Here is a 20040-nt window from a genome sequence, read left to right as displayed (position 1 = left end):
CAGATCCTTATGTTGTGTCCTTGTGTGGATGTTCCTGCCAGCCTTCTGTATCTCCTCGTGAGTTGTTGTTTGTTTCCCTGTGACTTTACTCCCTTGCTGTTCCCTGTCCTGCTTTCTTGTTTTTGTGTTGCCAGATCTCTGGACGTGTTTTGGACCGTTTTATGTTGGACTTCCCATTTTGTTTTGTTGGTGGTTCCGGGACTTCGTCAACGCCAGTAGCTCCCGACGTTTTTCTTTGAACTGTTTAACATTAAACTGCTGTGCACCAGCTTCTGCCTGCCGCCTCCTTGTTGCATTTGGGTCCTGTCCTCTCCTTCCCGTAACAGCTATTTGCTATCAAGTCAAGTGTTTACAAATCAGAAAACACATTACATTACGCACTGCCTCCTGTCAAACACCCGACACCAACAGAAAGAAATTAAAGTCTTCTCCAGGAAATAAAAATTCTAAAACCTGTCACCTTATATTCTTTATTGTGACTATCATGTCTTCCTATTTAGGGCATGGTTGTTACTAAGCAGTGTTATGCTAGGTTTGGTTACATTACATTAAGTGCTCAAATAACACTGTAGCTCTCCGGGTGGGGGTGGGATGATACATTGTACATGAATGTGCCCACCTACATGCAACAATACACACATGTAAATGGGCTGTATTGGAACCATTCATACACAGTCATGCACTGTAGTCAAGGCTGCCATACAAGGTGCCACCTGCTCATCAGATAAAAACACACACACATTTACACTCCAATGGTGCAGCATCCGGGGAAACTCTGGGTTCAGTGTCTTGCCCAAGGGCATTTTGAGATGGGACTGCAGGGCCAGGGATCGAACCACCAACCGATTGGTACCACCTATGTAAGTCACAGCCGCCCCTTACACATACCCTTACAACATATCAATTATAAATTATGTAAAATAAGGCCATATTAGGCATATAATAAGTCAACATCATCCTCCACTCACCTCAGCAGTGAAACCTTCCTCATTCTGCTTTGAGGAGGTGTCAGCCAACCTAACAGACAAATGTTTATCGGTTGAAGTTCTCAATATTAAATATTGTCCCAAAAAAATTCTATCAACACCCTAAACCCCCAAAGGCATTATATGGTAGTAACCAGCATTACAAATGTACACCAATAAAATAATTTAAGCCTGGATTTGCTTTCAATTTTTATTTCCAGTCGCACAGTGTATTGCACTTGTTGTGATATTTTTTGTCATTATCTGGATGTAACCGTCCATTAGAATACATAATCCTACTGTGATCTTGGAGAGTACAGCTAAGACTAACAGCTGAGTCAAGACATGGATGATGTCATTAATTATTACAATAATACTAAAGAGATTAAAATGAGTCCATAATGTAACGGTTATGGAGCACTTGGAGTGATATGTGATGATTCAGCTATCGGTGTCATGCAGTGCACTGCTGTAGCTGTGCACATATTTGCCCCAGAAACGACGTACCGTGTAACGTCTTCTGAGGTGTGAGTGCCCACTGGGAAAGATTTACAGCCCCGCTGCATGGGCAGATTCATGACTTTTTTTCTGTCAGGAGGAAAGGAAGCAAGGCTTAGATTCAAGTTGTTTAAATGAAGTCCTGCTTTGTTTTGCCAGACATTAAACCAACGGTAATCTATAAATCCCAAGTGGCCAGGGGAACCTTGTGGCTCAACAGTTTAATGCAAATTACTGTGTATTTACACACCACACACAGTGTCTAATCCCACCCATAGCTGTGTTTGTCTCTATCTCTGAATTGCAGTGAGAAGCGGCACAAACAAAACAACATAAAACCGGTTAAAAGCCCATTAAGACATATTGAATATGCCCACTGTGTCCCACACAAAAATAATTTAGAGCTTTGAAAAAGAGTCTGGGAATGCTATCTCAAATCTTTTTGTTTCTCTTGGCTATTATTAAGTAGCAATGGAATCATGCTGGTTTACTAATCTCAGCCAAATGTTTGATACCTGGTAGTGTTGGAGCTGAGGTATGATGTAGGCCTGGCAAACCAGTTTCTTTTAAGGATTAAGGTAATTCTGAGTGTCTCACTAAACTGAACCGAGTTGTGCGAGTCACTAGGAATTAGAAAAAAAGGTTGCAGAACCTTGTGTTTTATTTCAGAAGTGAAAGACTGGCTTTTGTTGTTGATTTGCTTTACTTTGAGCTCAAGGAGAGACTTATCTCGTTCATCTGAATCAGATCCACTTATGACATTCGCCGGATTGACTGAATTGTGCGAGTCATCGAGGGCTCATGAACCCCATGGTCTGTGAGCTTCTGGCTCTGAGTCTGCAGGTCGGACTGTCTCTCTGCTCACTCAGTCGCTTGAGTTGACTTGAGTTGTTGTTGCCTACAAAATTGTAAGTCATTAAGCTTTTTGCAGCCACAATGGCTAGGAATAGTAGTAGCTAATGTTGCAAGAGGTTTGTGTGTGGCGCCTGTTATCATTTTAGATTGAATTCTAGTAGGACTCCACTGAACCGGATTAATGATAGTAGAGACTTGCGATTTGTGAGTTAATTTAAAGATTTGGGTTAAAGATCTGAGTGAATCATGACTCAAACAGGTTTAGTATGATTATGCAAAGACAAGTGTGCCGAGTGTTATTCATCCTATTTTGAAAAGAAATGTCTTAAGTGTGTTTTAGAAGATCATTTTAAGGCAATTCCTATTTATTACATCTCGGGTTTATATTTTTTTGTTTTGACCATCATCAGTCATGATACAATTGTACTCTGCTGCGTGGCTTTTAAGGCACACAAGCTAAAGAGCGCCTATCACACCCGTTTTCACTTCCCTGGTTACCATTTCATCTTAAAATTCTGGTGCTTCCTTTTAGAGCCTTGCACAGATAAGCTCCTTCTTATATATCTGACCTGATACAGTGTCACACTTCTTCCCGGAGCCTGAGGTTGTCAGGGTCAGATTTTGTTAGCGGTCCCCCGCAATCATTTTAAAACCAGAAGGGATCATCATGTCCGGCAGTGGCACCAAGGCAGTGGAATGCACTGGTCCTCTCTTTTTGTTGTTCAAATACTGTTAATTCTTTTACAAAGCAGCTGAAGACTTTGCTATTTGAGTTAGACTAGGGTTTTAGTGGCTGTCTGATTTTTTGTTTTCCTTTGTATCAATGAAAAGTCCCAAAGAAATACACTTTACTGACTAAACTTTTTGAAAACTCAGACAGGTTGTAAACAAGCCAACAATTTTATCAGATTATCTACACCACTTTTAGTTTGAGCTCCAAGTCAAACTAAAACTGATGTGACCTGAAACATCTCTAAAATTCCCTCAAGCTACTGAAAACTATGGTAACAGAAGGTCAAGTTTGATCAGCAGGTTGGTGTGTGATAGGTGTTTGAAACGGACAGTTTGGGTCATAATTTCATCTCAATAAATTTGTCTAACCTGTTAGTTTACAACCTGCGTGATTGTCTGACTGCTCTGGTTTCTTGGTCTGCCAGTTGTCATATTAGTAGAGTTGTTGTTGTTGTTGTTTTTTTCGATAGCGGTGCTAAATCTCTACTTTTAAAACAGTGCCAATGCCTTAACAGTGCTTGAACCAATACTTACAATACTACATTAGAGAACGGCTTCTTTATTGCTAAGGCAATATGGTCAAAATTACATGATGCATTAATAATGTAATAGCAATAACTTAGAATAACTTATTTTACCAGGAAATTGCTGTCAAACAACAAGAACAACCACTAGACGGGAAAAAAGGTATTTTACAATATGTCAGCATGCACCACGAAGCTTAAGGTTACCAGTTTCAGTGAACGCACCATCTGTGTTGTTTTTCCGACAACAGCAGCTGCAGACTGTTGGAATCCTCTCCAGTGAAATACAGTCACACTTATACACCGTTTACCTGTCAGCATAGTCAACAGGTTCCCAAATCTCAGCCATGAAATCCAGCAAAGTAAGTTATTATCAATAATGACGGCCAAAACTACAAAAAAAAGATGTAGGTTGTATACATTCCTACAGAAAAGACAAAAATGTCTCAATTACATAACTTTGATCAAATCTCCAGAGCACTTTTAAGGAGGCTGTAGACAAAAACTGTGCCTCATTTATTTTTGTAAGAATCATAGAAACATTAAACATTATATTTCAGACATATGTTCTGATTAAAAAAGATACCACTAACTTAACATTTCAACAGTTAATGCAAGATTGTGAGTCCTCATAGTGAAGAATGTCAGCCTCTTTGCCTGATCATATAATCATTTCCCATGACTGTACTGGTGGTTTTTTGTGTTTTTTCTCTTCACTGAAATAACTGGTACAGCTCCTCTTCTCCTTCTTTTCCTTCCTAAGGTTTAAAATACATCTAAGGATAAGGATATTTTTACAGTGATAATCCCATTAGAATGAGGTGAGCACTTAATTACTGCATATTTTTAGAGGCCTCCTGGGACATCCCAGCGCGGTGGCTGGACAATTTCAGACTCAATACAGTCGTTGATATCTCTGTTGAAACACTGCTCAGTCTTTAATCTCTTCATTAGGCATTAAACTAACTTCTCTCACTCCAGCTGCCTTTTGTCTTTAAGCCTCATCCAGGTTGGAATATTAAACACAGAAGCCCGTTTTGGTTGTATTTGGTGCAATAAATTATAAAATGACCAGGATGTTTGATCAGAAATCAAGGAAATTCTTTCTTCTCTAACAATGCTAAAGCCAGTATATTCTCCTTTAAAATTTCCATTCCGATCCAAACGGTCTGTTTTTATTTTGTCCTGCGTGTTGTTGTCCAGCGAACTTTTTGAAACTGGGGTTGCCAGACATGAAACACAAAAACAGTGAGCTGCAGCAATAGTCTAAGCAACTGAACAAACTGGATTAACAGAGATATATGCATTTAACCCAACCTTAAAGAAAGAAAAAATGGCATCTTTCTAAACAGTTGCATGACCAGGGACATAGGAAAACCATACTATGGGCGGAAATATGTGCCACACGAAACGGAATTTTAATTGCTAAACTTGAATAATCGCATTGAAAAACTGAATTTGAATCACAAAATTTGAAATTGTATTGTTTAATTTGAATAATTGCATTGAAATTTGAATTTATTTGTTTGGGAAGTCCAATGAATTTTGATCCTCAATGAAAATGTACCTCTCTATATATCTTCACATTCAGTCTCACGATTTCAAGTTACTGTGACGGACATCAAGGTAGCTGAAGGATGAAGGAAGAGCAATCGAGCGCAGATTGACGGGACTCGTCTTCGGCCAATGAGTCCATAAGTTTTGGAGCACAGTACCCGCCATTGCAAAGGAAGAAGTGCTTCATCTACCCTGATGTCTGTCACAGTAACTTGAAATTAAAATTTGAGAACTGAATTTGAGCTTGAAGTCTGCAAGAAAAGTGCGGGGGGGGTTCTGCTCCCTCCAGGATTTTTAATTTGGACTGCAGTACCAATTTTAAAACACTGTCAGTATTACGTACTGCTCCTTTAATAATAGCTGGAACTTTGTTATACCGGTGTATTAGTTCTTAGTTTCGATATTGTTGACAAATCATAACTGAAATATTTAAGGTGAACTGAAATTCACTGCCTCTCTAGTCACGGCTTGTTGAGTAATTCCTTTCTCTCGGTGACAGAAGGGAGGGTTTGAGGGGGAAAGAATAAACTAGAGGCTCACAAGGGTTTCATTTTGTTGCAATGCGCGCAGCAGACAAACACACTGATGGCTTGAACCATGATTAAGATCACTCATCACTAATAGCGGCTGCAAGCACTGAGTCAGAAAACAATATATATCTTGGGTCGTGGGATGGCGGGGGCAGGGTGTGGGGTTAGTCACAGCGCAGGGATTTTAGAGCTAGAGGTCAATTAGGTATGCTAAACAGTCTGGGTATCAGCTCTCCCCGCTGCTGATCTGTATTCTGCACCTGACTCCTTTGCTGATCTCCAAGTCTCCCTGCATTCCGCGCACTGAGTATAACCCGGAGTGTGTGTGTGTGTGTGTGTGTGTGTGTGTGTGTGTGTGAGTGTGGTTGGGTGGGGGGGGGGGGGGGGGGGGGGGGTGTGTGAAGGAGGAGAGTGTTCTTTTATTCTCTGTCGTGTAATGGGCAAAAGAGACACTATTCCCCTCCCATGTTAGCTCTTCTCAATGAAGCGCACATTCAGTCGGTGTTGGAGGTACACAGGAAATAAATGGCTGGCAGCTGGAATGGGATGGAGAAAGGTCAGCAATGGGTCAGACAGTCAATCCATCAGGAAAAAGCTAAACTACTTGTTCAATCCCACAGTGCAACAATGGCTGAACGTGTACAGAGATAGAAACATTGCCCATTAATCTGCTGAGGCTCTCCCACAGGAGAGGAAACTCTGTCGACAAGAGCCTGTAAATGCTTGTCCTGTTGTTATTTGCTCAGACAAAAGACAATATATGTATAATCTTTAATCATACATCAAAACCAGTGCCTTCCATTTTTGTCCCCAAACCATGGCAACTAGTGGTAAAATTAGCTATTACCTTGTTTTCCATATTCTATTTTTTTCATAAAGCAGTGGGGCAATATGCTCATGTTTGAAGACACGTCTTCAATTTAGATCAATTTAGCCAAGTGATGGGTGTAATTCGTTTCCCCTTTCAGGTTGCCATTTGCATTTAAATTCATCATTACCAACCGTGTTTTGCAGAGATTTCCCCAGATCGCAGGTGTCAGGACTCTCCAGTGACTTGATGCAAACGCCGCATTATTGAAAAATTCAAATTATTTTGCCAATTGGGGGAAAGGGTAGGCAACATTAGTGTAACATGACTGCCTAAAGAGCCACACCTGATATATGTCCTGAATCACCCGGGAGTTTCTGGCTCCCAACACATAGGCTCTGACATTCCCCCTTTTTGTCAGAATTGACTAATAAGGTAGGCAACTTGTGGAAGAAGTGGAATTCTCCAATCGAGCAGCTTGATGAATCAGTCAGGAGAGGTTCCCTGTGACAAACACCCTTTACATTTTAATACTACTTGTACTGCAATGCACTTCTCTCAAGTGTGGCATTATGTTAGAATGACGTAACCACAGAAATGAGAGATTTAAGCTAGAGCCCATGATGTGAATTCATATATGCAGGATTGCATATGCTAAGGGACCTAAAACTCCTCCTGTGAGAGAGCTGGTGTGGCTTTTATTCGTATTGAGAGCAATGTGTGTGTGTGTGTTAACATATTACATTGTCTGAAAATAAGACTATCCTCTCATAGAGACCACAGCATTATTACATTAAAGCTTAAGTGTGTAACTTTTTGACATTAATGATTTTCTGTTACATTCAAGCCACTGCCAAATGAGTTGCTACAAAGCTAATTAAGACTATCAGTGCCACACAACTCTCTCTGTATTTCTCAGTATGGCTATGTTTAGAAGATTATGGCATCCAGTGACTTTCCCGCATGGAACCTAAAGTAAAGAGAATGACCTCTTCTGAAGAGTCCGTCATGTTTTTTTAGACAAAGCATGCAAGTATAAAGCATTACCATAGTCAAGTATAGACATTAAAAGACATTAAAAGTGGCAGCAACTAACCTCTTTCTAGATTCAAATGAAAGGCAGGATATGATTCAGAAATAGATAGATTTCCTTAGCACCACATTCAAGCTTAGAAGTGAGGTTTGAAGGCAGATTTGATTTGGAATTTGAAAAAAGCATGACTTATTATTATGTCAGCAATTAAAACAAGTTTTAAATCATAAAGATTATGTTGAAGCGTGATCTGTGGTGGGTGCTGAGCAATATAGTGCAGTGTCATCAGCAAAAAAGGAAATTTTACTTTAGACACGTTATGTTCAATGTTGTTAGTATAGAGGTTAAATAGTAGTAGCCCAAAGACTGACCCCTGAGGCACTCCTTTTGTTATTCTGAGATTGCAAGAAGTGCTTCCACTCCGCCTGCACACCGAGTTCTGTCTGTAAGGTAATTAACAAATCAGCTGACAGTTTGTTCAGAAAGTCCAGTCCTACACGGTCTGTGCTTAAGCGCTATGTGGTCCACTGTAGAAAGGTCAATAGGAAGGGCTGCACAAGGCTGATTGTTGTCCATAGATTCAATAAAGTCATTTAAAACCATAAGAGCTACCAGTGTTGTGCTATGCCTTTTTCTAAAAACATATTGGAAGTCAGATAAAACATTATTTCTGTTAAAAAAGAATAAAAATATGAGTTAAAAGGGATCCAGTTTATCAGGGCCTGCAGATGTTTTGTCCAAATGCTTGAGGGCTTTATTTATGGCTGAAATTGTACTAGGACTGAAACTAAAAGACTAACTAGAAGAATCCGGGCCAACAGTCTCAACTGTAGAGGAAAACTCATGTTGAGGATTGAATGACTCAAATAAAAATCCTGAGGCTATGAAATTTTCATTGAAATAATCATGAATTTGGCCTTGTCAGTGACCTTTTGAGAGTATATCACATCACAATGCTTGAAGGAAGCTGCTGGTCTTTACTGTTTTCTGATAATGATTTCACAATTTTCCAAGATGTTCATGGATTATTCAGGTTAAGAGAAAGAAAATGATCAGCTTTGGCTTTTCTAATTGTTATATATAAAATATTAGTAAATGCATTGCGGAGTTACCTGAAGACAACCCAGAACCATGACACGCCCATGAAACATTGCGCTCATGGAAATACTAGTAACCGCGTCGAGGGGGTTCAAAATGCGGTCACGGAAGGTTTGGCCAACACTTTTGTTGTCATCACTTAGAACTCCTCATGGGGGCGGAAACCTCACACTATAGCTTTAATGCTTTGAATTTCCATAATATTTCCTCAAAACTGTGGGGTGATATTATTGAGAACAGAAAAGCCAGTCTTGGAAACAGTATCTTTTCAAAAGCACAAAGAGGTTCTCAGGCAGACAGACTATGCTTCACCTCAACAAACTCTGGACAGGGAAAAACAGCAAGCTTAATTAAAACACATCCTGTAAAACGGCTATTGCTTATGTCCTTACAACTAATTTAATGCTAAAAATCTCAGCTCAGCCATATGCATTTTTCTCTATTATGAGTTTGGAAAGATTATAATGGCACAAATCTCTGGCATGGGATAAATCTAAGCCTGCAGTTGTGAGAGAGAATGTGGTCACTAGGCCATACCTAGGACTCCTGGCAGTTTGGATGAAAGCGGAGGTTGGAGTTTTGTACTTTTTCTTTGGGAGCTGTTAGTACACTTAGCCACATGTGATTGCAGCCTGAGCTCAGTTTATCTGCCATGTTCATTAAGAACCTCATCAAGCCAAAGGAGAAAAAAAGATAACACTTTATTTGAAGGGGTGTTAATAAGACTGACATGACACCGTCATTATTAAGACATGACACCTATCATGAACATGAAGTCATTTTGAGTGTTCATGACTGTTTCATTAAGTATCTTTTGGTAAATATGACGCTGTTAATGCAAATTTATTATTGTCTGAGATGTCTTTGTCATGACAACTTGACATTAAGGAAGGCAAAAATCTCTGTGTTGTGACAACTTGACATTAAAAAAGACAATACAATCTGTCAATGTCTATATAATGACAACTTGACATTAACCTAGACTGTAACTATGTCATGGCAGGCCCACTTATCAAACTTTAGTAAACTGCTTAGATTCATATATTAACATTACATTAAACTGCCATAAAGAGGTTGTTTTTTACAATGGCTGCCATTAGAGCAATATAATTGTGTAATTTTACCTTGAACTCAAGTGAAACAATTTTTCATTAAGATGATGGATGAAGACCAGTTTGACAACAGTGAAGGCAGTATCAAGGTGATTCATTCTAAGAGTTCCTCTAAAAGCAACATCCAGTGCAAAAGCTTATACCCACAAAGGTTAAAGATACAAAAACGGGGTGATTAAAATGAAATGGAGTTTACATGTACAGTATAACCATGAAAAGTGTGCTGAAAGAGTATGTTCCAGAAAACTAGTGTCAGTGCAGTGAAACTGATGAATAAGTTACCTAATCTAAGACATGTGAAAGATATAAGAGGGTTTTTTAAGGAGTCTATCGCTGCTGTTGATCTAGATCACCAGCAGACTTATTTCCTAATACAAGTATAGTGCCAAGATCACTTCACACTTCAACTATGATCATAACAAAGTTATGCCAAGAGTCCACACACATTCAACATACCATATACAAAGATGAAACGGAAAAATTAACCAATCAGAAAGAAAGTAAGACTCAATGCATCTTGGCACCCATTGACTCAAAAGATTGTCCAAGCCTGTCCTTTTATGTAAAGTAAGTCTAGTAGTTCACAGAAACACAACTTCTTTAAAACTTCTTTGTGGAGAGATAAGTAAAAAACAAGAGCAGAACCATCAAAGAGTTGTGTAGTCCTCACTGTTCTCACCCCCAAATGGTAGAGGCAGATGACCGCCCACCATGAGCCATGGTTCTGCTCGGGGTTTCTGCCTCTTAAAAGGAAGTTTTTCCTTGCCTCGGTCGCCTAGTGCTTGCTCTTGGTGGGACTTTTGGGGTTTCTGTAAATAACATCACAGAGTACAATTTAGACCTGCTCTTTGATGAAAAGCGCAATGAGATAACTGTTTTGTGATTATTATATAAAATTGAATTGAATTGTCTTATTCACATCACAGGGTGGGCAGCACACCTGAGTTTCACATAAAAAAAAAGACAAATCCATAGTTTGATCATTTTAGACAAATTATACTCCAACTACTGTGCAATCAAAAATCCTAATTGGACAGTGGTACTAAGATATATTAGATCTATTGCCTATCCTTATCAGACATGTGTGCTTTAAAATATAATTCCACTCAAAAAACTCAAAACTCAAAACAACTTGAGAATGTGCAAAGAGGAGTGACTCAATTCTCACTTCATTTTCATGTATTAAGGTGTGTTCACTGTGAACACCAGAGATTCTAAATTAAAATTGTATTGTATAAATATTGAAATGAGTATTGGAGATTGATGAATCTCTCATCTCAAAATACCATAAGTCTTCCATCTGCTGAAGTAATCAAATGGGAAGACTAATGCAATTTTTTGGATTTAAATTTCGTGATAACAGAGGCTTGAATGGACTCTGGACTGAGAGTGGTGAATGAATGGTAATGTGTCTTATGTATGTACTGGTAATAAAACATGAATGGATGTCACAGGAAGTTGTTAAAGGTGTTAAATTTAACACAGAATCAATGAAGATCTATTCTTTTTAGAGGAAAACGGCTTTCACAATCTCACTGACTCTAGCATTATCATCATAAAGAGCACCACTTGGGTGATGACATGTAATGATTACCCATCTCCATATTGCCACAGGTTTAAAGAACAGCAGCACTCATGTAATAATCTTAGAGGTTTAGTGTTTCTTTATTTTATAGGAATATTTTAATATCAAATATCCATCTTAAGCCCAATTCAAGGTGCTGTTTCAATAACCCTAACCCCCAACCCACCCTCTGTGTGAAGAAAAACATAACTCAAATGGATATTTCCAAAGTTGTTATCCCTTTATCTTTGAGATAGATCTATTCTCATTTTTGAATTTAGTCTACACTCCAACAGACAACTATATGAGAGAATTAGGACTTTGATCTGGGATGGCATCAATTAAAAGCCTGAAGTTGACTCATTGATAATGAACGGAGATCATTAAGACTGAGAAATGATTAGATATTTTACATCTAAATGAGCTTGAATTTCATAGAAAGGCTTATTTCCTAGGCAGAAATAGTCTAAAGCAAAGTCCTCCTTCATATCTTCATAATGACATTTTCTGTTTCACATTTATTGTCCTTGAAAACCTGCACTGGTAATACCTTTATACCATTATTTCTGAATGTGCACTATTATCTACACTGGCTAAGTGACAGGGTATTGCTCTTTCAGTTTAATTAAACCTAATTAGTAACCTATTGTTTGCCTTCTTTGCAAGCACCTTTACTTGTGTTAAGGATCCAACACACGCTAATGTCCAACGCCCACAAAACTTCCTACAGTGAGTGTGTAGACAATGCAGAGCACTCACTTGTCCTTCTTTATGCCTCGTCAAAACACCATGCTGTACACAGGCACAGCAGTTTGTTGCGGATACAGACATGGAAGTACATTTAGCAAATGATTTGTGATTGAGTCATGATCTAGAGTCCCGACTCCCCCCAAAGCTTCCGATGTGATCATCTCAATTCACAGTGTATTTTGCATTAAGATAAGATCCTGTAGTACAGAAATAAGGCTTCAATGACTATATCAGCTGTCTATGCATGCTGTTCTCATGAATTCTAAAAGTAATGCTCTGCAATGTAATCCAGGTATTTATGCACCACATTGACTGCTGCTGTATACTAGTGCAGAGATCCATGTAGGCTGGAGCTAGGAGTGGATGTTTGGCTGCTAAAACACAAGGCTTTCAAGCGGGGGAGCAGAGTTCATGTCCAGGAAGTGGTTTTGGAGAAAACACTAGACTTTCACCCAAGAAATGGGTGTTCATGTCCCGGGAGTGCTATTCAGCCACTCAGCAATATGTGCCAGAAATACAGAGCAACTGAAAACCCACGGTGCAATGATGACACATACAACAAGTATAATATAAAATAACAGAATTATGTGTACAAATAAGATAAAGAAAGATATGTTATATATACAATTAAAAAGATAAGTAATATGTACAATACAGTTATACATTCTAAATGATAAGTATACATTTTTAAATCTTTTCTCATCTTAACTAGAGGTTTTGGTGTTTACACTTAAAACAAAAGCTGCTGAAATGGCGGGCATCACATGGTTCTCTTTACCCGGCTCACAGTCATCTTTTTCTTGGCTAAATTTAACTGTAGAGACCGCTAAACTGTCATGTGACTGGCCGTCGGTCACCGTAATTTCATAGGATATCATACGAACTGTTTTTTGCACAACTTCATAAGAACTTGCTCATGAGACTTCAATTCAATTTATAGTATCAAATCATAAGAGTAATCTCAAGACACTTTACAAAAATAGTAGGTCTAGACCACACTTACAAACTAAGGCGAAGTGTAGTGATTATAAAGGCAAACGTTGGGTCCCAAAAAAGTGAAAACGTAATCACGGTTTAGAAAGCGTACATAAGGTGAGCACATAAGGTTTCTGACATTCCTTTCTCTATTCATCGTGTTTGTTGTTGTCTCAGACTCATTTTTCATTCTTCTTCTCTAACCCTTTTCCCAACCCTCCCTTAACAAGTTTCTGGAAACTCATCAAAACTCCTGACTCCTGTCGAGCCACATCCATCACGGATCCCCGTGGGTCTGGCTCACTGCCTCTGCAAAGCTGCGAGGTAGGACTGGTGGATGTGGAGGCGGCAAGGTGGGTCAAAGGGTCACAAGATGTAACAAGAAGGATCTGAGAGCTGAGGGGTAGAGAGGGCCAAGGCAGAAAGAAAGATCATTAGTGATTTTCTTTTTGTTTTTATTTGTGCCTCTGTGTGGTCACTCAGTGTGCAATGTCAAGAGTCACTGAGCGTGTGTTATCACTGCATTGAGGAGTGTGTTAAAAGGGGTCAGACACAGTCAGTCTATAAATGGCAGTTTAGGATTCTCCAACCTGTGTGTGTATGTGTGTGTGTTTATTTCTGTCTTTGGATAAAGGAATTCTGAATTAAAAAGGACGTAACAAAATAACACATTGTTATGAACGGGTCCATGTGGTATTATACGAAAATGCATGCACACCTAAATGTATGATATCCTACAAAATTAGGCGACCTCTGGCTGGCTACGAGTTCCATGACGTTGAGTTGCTAGCGGTTAGCCGCTACAGAGCTTTGTGACGAGGCTACAGACCTCCGTCACAACTCAGTTTTATCAGTGGCAGTTAGTAAAGGTGTTTAGCCGAAAATAGATGAAGCTGAGCCGGGTACAGAGCACAAAATGTAAGCATTTTGCCGCAACGAAAGTTAAGATTAGGCACCAAAACGTCTAGTTAACATTGTGGTTTGGACTTCCACTCTGAAAACACACCTAAGAAACATGCATTCCTGGAACCGCACTCCGCTCCTTGGGTTGAAAGTCCCGTGTTTTAACAGCCACCCATCCACCGACATCCTCCTCCCTACGCGGCCAGCCGCGTCCTTATTCAGCAGTCATTCAGCAGTCATATATCAAAAAGACAAACATGGAATGCTTACTAATTAGAGGGCAGTGTGACTTTCTGTAGCTTTTTGAGCAAATGGGTCATGAAAACAGGCTTAACAAAAACACATTGGTTAGGAATCCAGCAACACTCATTCCAGCCAACCAATCCAATGAACAACTTCTCAATTACGATCTCCATTATAGGACAAAAATCACTGATTATTTTTACATTTCCAACGGTCAATGTGCTGCTATATGGAGCAGCACAAGAAGGATGGGGATAATAATTAATTGAACAGCTGTCCAAAGGTCATTTCATTTTTGTGTAAGAAAAACAAGCAGAAAACATGTTTTTAACAGAGAGCATTGATTATTATTTTAGTCCAATCTAATTAGTGCTGCTGTAGCGTGCACCTATAGTAGGCTCCAGTTTACCTCCCAGTGTTTGTGTGTCTGTCTGTAACAGAAGATGCAGTCATTGCAGAAATAATGCTTTGCGATTACACCAAAGCCCTATTTTCTGCAGTGCATTGATCTATACTTAACGTTGACTCTGAATCTCTGAGCCTGTGTCGCGAGGTCGGAAGCACAATATTTGTATCTACAATTTCCTCTAATCATGGTTTTTGAGAGCAAAGCTACAGATCTGCCACTCACGTTGCCGCCCCCTCCTAAGAGCCTCCGTCTCTTCTCCTGAGACTTGGCAATCCACGGAAACATCCCTTGGGTGTTGCAAATGAACCCTGCTGTTACCCCGAATGCAAAAAAAAAGCCTGTGGCTATAGAAGTGAATCGCTTTTTGAATTCAGCATCTCATCTCTTTTTTTTTTGTTGTGCTATATTTTCCTCTCCTCTATTTTTGGGTCCTAATTAGGCTCAAGAGGTACCAAGAGGTACAGCAGCTATTATAAAGGTACATTTTTTTATAGCACATTTTTACCAAATGGTGGAAAGGAGAGGAGGTGTAGAAAGAATAATCATGCATCAAAATTCGTTTTGAAAATATTTTGACATTTCGGAATTCCCCAGAAATCAAGTGCCATTACTTAAGTAAGAGGTTCAAAAAGACTTTATAAAAAGTGAATGGTACAACTTTCAAGTTGTCTTTCACAAACTTATGTTAAAAATTAATAAGAAACTCTGACAACTTTGAGAGACCAAATTCAAGATGAGAAATTCAGAAATCTTAAGCCTCAAGTTGTAAACTTTGCATTTGACTTTTTCCCGTTATCTATTTTGTAAAATGCTGCCACACTGGCAATGTCTTTGACATGGTAGAGGAGGACTGACTGGAAATTAAACACAATTAAATAAATATTCAGCAAACCACTAAAACAAGGCTTTCTAGTTCTTTCTTCAATCTGTCCCCAGTGGGTTGGAGTAATCCAACATAAGAGAAAACAAGGGGGGTGTTCTGAAGACAGACTGCTACCTGTGAAATAGGGATGCTCTGAAAACACGCCCATTAGCAATTAGTGCTTTTCACCAATAGACTATGCTTCCACCGGATGAAATTACACGGCAAAAAATCGACCAATCAGAATTTTGGTCGAGCCAGAACGTATCGACCAATAAATCGACTAGTCGACTGGGAGATTACAGCCCTACAATGCTTAGGGTTTGCTTTTTGGCTGCTGCTCATTTAATTCTGTTGCTTAAAATTATATACTGTATAATATATACTGAAAATATGTTTCTTTAGAGACACCGCAACGTGGCCAGCATCAGTGCAGAGCAATAGGATACTGAACACTTCACTTCCTTTCCTTCAGCTGACCCTGTCACCACACAGTCAGATGTGAAGCAATACTGTATTCCCCTTGTATTCCCTAATGTGTCTGAATGATCTGCTTTGTGCACCTGCATAATGTATGTAAGAAGAATTATCAGTGGAGCATGCAAACCCTGTGTGTAGGTGTATTACAGGGAGGAAGGCTGAGCAGGGGAAAATACAGCAAGATAATTAACATCACAGCTCAATGGTTGCATAATTCTGACAATCTTCAAGAGAATCATCCATTCGAAAAGATGCAGACATCTGTGATTTATGTTGAGCTAATTGTGAAATCCAGTCAATAAAAAATTGTTATAATAATAAATTTGTTCAAACTTGCTCAACCTAAGGTTGTAGTGAGATTCAAAGAATTAACTGCACCTTGAACAAGCTTAAAATAATCATTTCAGTGGTTCATCAACTCCGAACATGGTGAACGGCACTTCTTCTGTATGTTGTAGCTCTCTACCGGTTATAACCGCACTATGCAAGTTTGCTAGATCAGGAAGTGGATCTGTAGTTCCAATGAGACATCAGCTATGGATAATTTCCCTTCCAACCTGTAGAGGGACCGCAAGGAAAAGTGCTTTGGTGTTGCTTTAAGCTTGGTGCATGCACTCCATGATACTCTGCACCTTCTGCAGCAGCACCATCGCACCCTAGTAGCTGCTAAAGCCATCAGAGCGGAGCGATTCAATTCATCCCTATGAGAACAGCATTAAGAGAGAAATCTGCTGATGCTGGCGAAAGAGCCTGCGGTGAAGTCAACTATTTTGACAATTAACAATACGTAACACTCACTTATTAAGTAACTTTAGTTTAAAATTTTTTTTATGTTCAATAAACCTCATTTATAGGAAATTATACCTCATGTTTGAGTTGGAAAAGCAGAATTAGGAATTATTAAACATAGTAATCACAGACTGGAGTATGTTAACTTTTACTCAAAACCACTAAAATTTTCTTTTGCAAATGCTATCAAATTGAATAATACAGCAACAAATTACCCATCAAAATCACCCCAAAAAGCGTTGTGTGGAATCAATCGCGTTATTTTGGGTAATTACAATTGGGTGGTTAAAGAAATCATTGATATCGGAAAAGGGGTCAATTTGACCTGAGGACAACATGAGTGTTAAACTAAACTAAACACAACTTTGTAAGCAGCAAAGGATGTGACTGGGTAGAAAATATGCCAAACGGTTGTGCAAGGCCAGATATAAACTGATATCAAATCCAACAACTCATTGTCTGCACAACGTATACACCGTGGGCATCGTGTTGTGGTGACACAAATCCACCTGAAATCCCCTGCTCGTGATGCAGTTGAAAAACAGTGCCTGTGGAAACCCAGTGTTAAGTTTTCTGTCGTACGTTTGTTTAGTAAATGAGTGTGTGGTCTGAATGTTGTAGTTGGAGGGGGCATGCCAGTTCTGCTAACTTTGCTTTTGTTTTCCACACAGTCTTCTGAAAAAATCCCCCCGTGGTTTTTGAGCTTGTAAATTCTATTAACTTGTTTTGGTCTTGAGTTGGGCCAACATAATCGACACCTAAGTAGAAAAAGACAGCTGGATCAATACAATTAAGCAACTGAGACTACAGGAGTTATTTGCTGAGAGGGTGTGTAGGCTATGACCTGAACACTCCTTAGTGCACATTGGACACATTTACTACCAAGGCATTTTAAAGCTAATTACATTATTTATCTCCCTGTTTCCTTATCTTTTCATCTTAGTTTGGAAGTGACCTCCAGAAAAAAAGTTTGAAGACACACAGTGTTGTCCTGAAATAAAGTATGGACCCAGCCGTGTGTTTACATGGTTGTAAAATCAATGCTGTTTTCAACACAAGTCTGTGTGCTATTCAAGGGTGTAGCAGCAAAGAACCAAGACACTGAGTTGTTAAAAAAGTATTCATATAGTTAACTCTAGTTTGCTGGAATGCTTAAATTTATATCATAATTTTGAAATATTTTGATCATGCCATGTGTCTTGGCTAAAAGCATATGTTTCAGGTCAAATGAGTGTCCTATGTGACAGGAGAGCGGAGCAGTTTTATGCCGAAGAATAACTGGCATCTCCCAGCTGACCGCTTTAAATAACGTGATAGAACTGAGGCACTAATTACTAATATTTACTTCTGGGACAAATTTGAAATTCATGCACATCTGGAGCAGTGACCTGTGCCGACACGCATCCATATGCTGCATGCAGGCTGATCTCAGCACAGTAAGCGACAGGCAGCAAGGTTAAAATGAACAAAAACATGCAGTGGAGACGTGTTTGCTTATTAATGGATTAACCTAAACATTTCTTGTTCTACTAAATGAAGAATTAAGGAATAGTACATGTAAAAGCATTAATCAGGAGATCAGAGCACTGTTTTGCCAAAAGCACTTACAGTGGATATACATAATACTGGCTTAAAACTCTCAAACTCAGTTGGAAATCATAGCTTTATCATACTGTCAGCAGTATAGGCAAACTTCTAAATTCAAATACTGAGCGACATTTCATGGACAAAAGCCCAACCAATGCTGGAAATGTCTAGATGAAACTTCAGTGGTAGGGCTATGCATGCTTCTGTCTCTTCTGTCTCTTCCTGCTCTATTCTACTGTATACTTTACACAGCGCCGCATACTTGCTGTAATAGTATTTCAAATGTAATTCAGGCTATTGAAGTTACAGTAAGGGCCTGGTGTAAAAAAAGTGCCTCTCTGCAGTTAGTTTTCTTCTCTAAAGCTTATAATTCCTTCCCTACCGTAGAGCACTTAGAGTATCTATGGCCTGAACTGCACTGTAAGAAAAGTTTCCCATTACTATTGCTGTAAGAACCTTGAGGAGTTAAGCATGCATGATGGCATGTCTTTATGTTTGTTCCCCGTATTTCCAGTTAATTACTGACAACAGCCCAGTGGAGGCAGCGGTAGCAGCAGACTTTCAGCTGACTTTGAAGTTTATCATTATGTGTGAAATCTGTTGACTTCACTACATGAAAGCAGTATTTTATGTGAAGGAAAGAAGTGAATGAGTAAGACAACAATTAAAGGCTGCACAGTAAAAACTCTTATCATCTCTTAATGAGAGATTTAATTAATGTTTAAGTTGACGTTGTTGGTGCTGCCTTTCCACAAATATATCAACTTTCAATCAGCTTTTGAAGGGCAAGTGGGTTTGGCAAAAAATGTCCTTATAATATTTGTATCAGCATGAGATTCAACCTTGAGTACAGTGGCTGACTTAATAAGCCTTTTAAAAGAAGGCAAAATAGTCCAGCTATAAAGAAGGTTAAAAGGTATAACATACTGAAAGTAGATTCCTAGCTGCCATAAACTGTATTTGTCATGAATGCAAAATGCATATTTGTGGTGCTTTTTTTATTATTTTTATGCATGTGTTTCCAGTGTAAAAATACTCTATGACCTCCGGGGAGTTGGTTGTTGGTTGGTTGCTTTTATAAAACGTATGGGAAGTAGCAGATGTCAAATATCACGCGACGGGAGTGGCGGAGGATTTGGAGAAAATTTCAAAATAAAACCCAATGCTAATAGGGAACCTGATAAGGTTAATGAGGCAATCTGTAAACTTTGATGGTAGTACCATCTGGAGGAAAGAACAAGACTGTCAGCGATCAGCTTTGACATCCTGGTTGCAGCTGCAGGGCTCCGCAGCGATAACCAGATATCAGAGTTAGTGCTCTATAGATATTGAGCTTTATTGAACAATATATTTTCAACTAAAATGTCTGGTGTAATCCTGGTGACATGATTTTTTAAGCAAGAAAATGTACTTTCACCTAACTTAGCGCTTACTACTTACTTACTTATTTACAATCTTATTTATATACTTGCCTTATGTCCCCCATGCTGTAAATCCCGCCCCCTATGAGATTAGCCCTTTTGATTGGCCCGAACAGAATCCAGTTGGCTGGAGATCTGTCAGGAGGGGGACCAGACATATCTGCCAGAGCAAATAAACGATGAGCTCATGTATTAGCCTGGTTCCAAGGCTACATTTAAAGGATTTCAACATAATAATAAACTAATTTTAAGGTTTTCAGAAGATTCTAGGTGTTTAAAGTGTCTGAGAGCCCCTGACAACACCGTAATACCAAAGCTGCATGTATAATAAGGGCAATTGTGTTA

General features: G+C 39.1%; 1 protein-coding gene across 1 annotated transcript in view; it reads right to left on the bottom strand.

Annotated features, from left to right (window-relative positions):
- ntm (neurotrimin) overlaps window positions 1–20040 on the bottom strand; it is a 502481-nt gene that overhangs the window by 398534 nt on the left and 83907 nt on the right. The gene's annotated exons all lie outside the window — the stretch shown is intronic.

This window comes from Etheostoma cragini, chromosome 13 (assembly GCF_013103735.1).
Source record: "Etheostoma cragini isolate CJK2018 chromosome 13, CSU_Ecrag_1.0, whole genome shotgun sequence".
In the NCBI taxonomy this organism is placed as follows: domain Eukaryota; kingdom Metazoa; phylum Chordata; class Actinopteri; order Perciformes; family Percidae; genus Etheostoma; species Etheostoma cragini.
This window is presented reverse-complemented; position numbering and strand designations above follow the sequence as displayed.